The following is a 4,834-nucleotide window of genomic DNA, read 5'->3' as shown; positions in this document are numbered from 1 at the left end:
AAGATTCTGAGAAGAAGGGGAGAGGGACTCACAAGGCTCCACTTTCCTAAGAAAATGTAAACAGTTAATGGTTGTTAGAGGAATGAGAGGAATTTTCTCTAGTAAGGTGCCCACATTCCTGTTAAACAACAAACCCCAAGAAAGTATATAAAGAATTAGAATTGAAGAGCAAGAAGATAAGCAGGATGGGGAAAGAAGATGAGAGAGTTGTAGAGGAGAGGTGAATATGATGGAAATATACAATATAGATTCATAAAATGTCATAATGGAACCCATTACTCTGTATAATTTATATGCTAATAAAAACCATAAAAATACCCTAATAGCAAAGAAGGCTTTGATGGCTCTTAAGTGGACTGGACAAAGTCCAAAGATTTGGTGAACTTGTAGATGTTTAACCAGAAACTAGAAAGTCAAGAGAAAATAATGAGAATAAATAGAAAGCTTGTCCAACATCTGTGTGATAGTTACATAAGACATATGTAATGGAAATATCAGAAGAAGGAAACAAAATAAAAAGTTCCCTCTCTCATCAGCCATTAATTCCCTATAGCTTCACTTCTAAAAATGGGGCATTTGAGATTTTGCCCACATGTCTTGGCATGTCAATTGGTGTCATTTTTCAGGTCTTGTTTATCAACCATATTGTTGAGATTCTTGGATACAGTTCTCCAGTCCTATCTAGAAGACTACCTCACAGTAGACATCTTGGTCCTCTAGCTCTAATATTCTTTTGTCCCCTCTTCATGGACATTCCCCAAGCCTTGGGTGCGAAGGTTGTGTTGTAGATGTAGCAGTGAGGACCAAGACATTCACCATCAGCTGTTTTCTACACTTTTGACCAGTTGTGGATTTCTGTAATGGTCTCCATCTGCTCAAAAACAAGAAGCTTCTTTGATGATCAGTGAGCAAGTGAGCACTCAGTTTCCCGTGAGTATAAAGATATATATGTAGAATGCAGCTAGGAATTATTCTTGTTTAGGCAAGTGGCAGCATAAACTGTGGATTTTTAATATGGAAGCTCAAATTATTAGTTTCATGAAGAAAGAAATCTGATCTTACTCATTTTTTTCATCTAGTATTTAATAGTACTTAGTATATAAAGCCTCACAAATTCTCAAGGAATAAAGTGAATTCCTTTTTTGGATGAAATAACAAAAATAATTATAAAATTAATATAGAAAAATCTTTAATTAATTTTTTTTCTTAAGGATAAACGTATCTCTAAAATCTAAACCAATATGGTCTTACCCTTAACAAAGTTGAAGCTGAGGTGGACGAAATGAGGGATGGATACAGAACAAAGAAGCAGTAACTCCCATCTGTGGGAATGATGACTTCTCCATCATTCTGGAGAAGTCCTGTTTTTCATATTCTTTATCATTTACTTTCGGTGGCTGTTCCACAAGCCTGCCTGCAGAGTCCTTGATAATACAGCCTTGGGCTATGCTAAATAAAGGAACAATTATAAACCTCAGTAAAGGTCTCTCTGACATGCCATGCTCTCTCAGGGCAGCAGGTGGAGAGGGAAATGGGGGAAATATAATGATTACATTTTTCTTATTACTTCTTTTTTCTTTTTGGCCATTGTGTACTTTGCCATCATCTATCAGAGTTATGTCATGTGCAGGCTTTCCCTAAAATAGCTGGAAAGTAGCATTGGCTATCACCCCTGTCACCAAGTCAGTTTGGAACTCACTGTCTTCTTCTAGGTCAAAAAGAATTGTTAATATTTTTAGAGGACATGATGGATTGCATTTAAGATCCTAACAGAAGGTGACCAAAATAAAACATAAACATTACTTTCTGTCTGAATTAGCTGAGAAAAGAATGGGAAAGACTAGATGACATTTCTCACTCAACCTTACTTGCCATTTACTTTGAATGAGGGGGCAGAGGACGATGGGGATAAATTCTAAGCCATAATTTAAATCATATCCATGGGCACTTGTTATTGATATGACATTGCATCATGCTACTTGATAAAATTTAAAATGAATTTTCCTGAACTGAGTGTGATTTAAAACTCTTTGCTCGTGGAGTTCCCGGTAGCCCATGGCAGTTCAGTGTCCAAGTGGGTTACATAGTAATGGGAAGAGGGACTGCCTCTGACATAATCTGATTGGCCTGCTCATTGATCACTTCCCCCTGAGGGGGGAGCAGCCTTACCAGGCCACAGTAGAGGACAATGCAGCCACTTTTGATGAGAACTGATAGACTAAGATCAGAAAGAAGAGGAGAACCTCCCCTATCAGTGGACTTGGGGAGTGGCATGCATGCAGAAAGGGGAGGGAGGGTGGGATCGGCAGGGGAGGAGGGTGGGGCTTATGGGGGGATACAAAATGAATAAAGTGTAATTAATAAAAAAAATAAATTAATTAAAAAAAAACTCTTTGCTCCAGTTTCTTCCAGGGATGCCCTATTCTTTGGGTCTACATTTTTTAAGGAGCATGAAGCTGACAACAACTCTTTACATATTTTGGTTTTTAAATCATAGAGAAAAGAAAATTCATGTTTTGTGGAATCAGTTTCTTCATCCCTCCCCAAGAGCATCTCTCTCAGATATAATTCCAGCTGGCTTCTGAGCTAACTGTTCACTGGCATCCCAGCTCAGGCTTCATTCAAAATTTGGCTTTGAACAAATCACTTCAGATGTACCTGGTTAATATTTGCGCTTCAGTGACCAATCTCTTATCACAGTAGTTTCTAAACTGATGACCAGGGAGTACTCAGGATGCCAGTAGAATGAAATGAACATACCTCAAAATTGCAACATCTATATCTCACCTAGCTTCATGACAAAGCTCCTGCCTTTGTTGACTTTTATGCCAAAGTTAAAAGCCATGAATTAAAAAAAAAAAAAAAAAACAACCTCAGGTTTAAGAAGTTGGAAAACCCCATCCCGAAAGGCAAAGAGGATGGACATCAGAAGAAGGAGAAAACAAGAAACAAGTTAGAAACCTGCTACAGAGGGCCTCTGAATGGTTCTGCCCTGCAGACTATCAAAGCCGATGCTGAGACTTATGCCTCATAAGGGCCATATGGGAAGAGTGCATGGAATCTTATGAAAGAAGTAGGAAATAGTAAGATCTGGAGAGGACAGGAACTCCACAAGGAGAGCAACATAACCAGAAAATTTGAACACAGGGGTCTTCCCAGAGACTCATACTCCAACCAAGTACCATGCATGGAGATAACCAAGAACCCCTATACAGATGTAGCCCATGGCAGTTCAGAGTCCAAGTGGGTTCCATAGTAATTGGAAGAGGGACTGCCTCTGACATAAACTGATTGGCCTGCTCTTTGATCACCTCTGCCTGAGGGGGGAGCAGCCTTACCAAGCCACAGAAGATGACAATGCAGCCACTCCTGATGAGATCTGATAGACTAAGATCACAAGGAAGGAGAGGAGGACCTCCCCTATCAGTGGACTTGTGGAGGGGCATGGGTGAAGAAGGGGGAGGGAAGGTGGGATTAGGAGGGGAGGAAGGAGGGGTTTATGGGGGGATACAAGGTGAATAAAGTGTAATAAAAAAAGAAGTTGGAAAACCATTGCTCTAACCCTTTAAAAACAACAGGACATGAATAAAATTATAGAAATAGAACTTGAAGAGGAAGCAGTAGGTAAGAGCACTCACTTACCCCCTGCCCCCTTCTGCTTATCTGCCACACCTGCCAGCAACAGTGGCCAGGTCTGTCCAGGGCCCTCTGTACTCAACTTCCTCTGCAAGCCCCGCACCCCAGTTCCCTGTCCTGTGCCATTTCCCAGGACCCAACTCAATATGAGGCCCAGAACACCAGCATGAATCACGGAGCAGCAACTAAGAGCCCTCCCTTCCATCTACTGGCCTGCCACACCCTGCCAGCAACAGTGGCCAGGTCTGCCTAAGGCCCTCTGTGCACTACTTCCTCTGCACGATTCTCACCTCATTTCCCAGGCCTGCACCATTTCTCAGGACCCTCCCTGATCTGAGGACCAGCATGGTTCAAGAAGCAGCGGGAAAACCAGAGGACAGCGGCTATCTGGGCACAAGATCTACCTCCAACCATAGAGACCTATTACCATCAGAGACTACCTGGACTGCTAATAACTAGGTCAATCAAATGGCTAGAAGTCAGTGCAAGAACACAAGCAACAAAACCCAGGGACACATGACACCACCAAAACCCAGCTTTTCTACCACAGCAAGTTCTGAGAATCATACTAGAAGCACAAGAAAATGATCTTAAATCTGTAGTTACAAAAAATGATGAAGTCCTTAAAAGAAGAAAATAAATATCTTAAAGACTTGTGGGAAAATACAACCAAACCAGTGAAGGAATTGAATAAATCCCTTAAAGAAATACAGGAAAATACAAGCAAACAGATGAAGGAACTGAGCAAATCCCTTAAAGAAATAACAAGACAATACAACCAAACAGAAGAAGGAAATGAAAAACAAAACAAAACAAAAAACAAAAAGCAAAAAACAAAAACAAACAACAAAAAAACAGTCCAGGACCCAAAAATAGAAATAGAAGCAATAAAGAAAACACAATCTGAGGCAATCCTGAAGATGGAAAACCTTGGATAAAGAACAAGAACAACAAACACAATCAACAATAACAGAATACCAGAGATGGAAGAGACAATCTCAGGTGTAGAAGATACAGTTGAAGAAATCAATACATAAGTTAAAAAAAAGTTAAATCTAAAAAGTTCCTGACACAAAACAACCAAGAAATCTGGAACAATATGAAAAGACCAAAACTAAGAATAATAGGAATAGAAGAAGGAGGAGGAGAAGGAAGAAGAAGAAGAAGAAGAAGAAGAAGAAGAAGAAGAAGAAGAAGA

Source organism: Psammomys obesus, unplaced genomic scaffold (assembly GCF_907164565.1).
Source record: "Psammomys obesus unplaced genomic scaffold, mPsaObe1.curated_primary_1811, whole genome shotgun sequence".
Taxonomy (NCBI): Eukaryota; Metazoa; Chordata; class Mammalia; order Rodentia; family Muridae; genus Psammomys; species Psammomys obesus.
Note: the sequence above shows the minus strand (reverse complement) of the source record.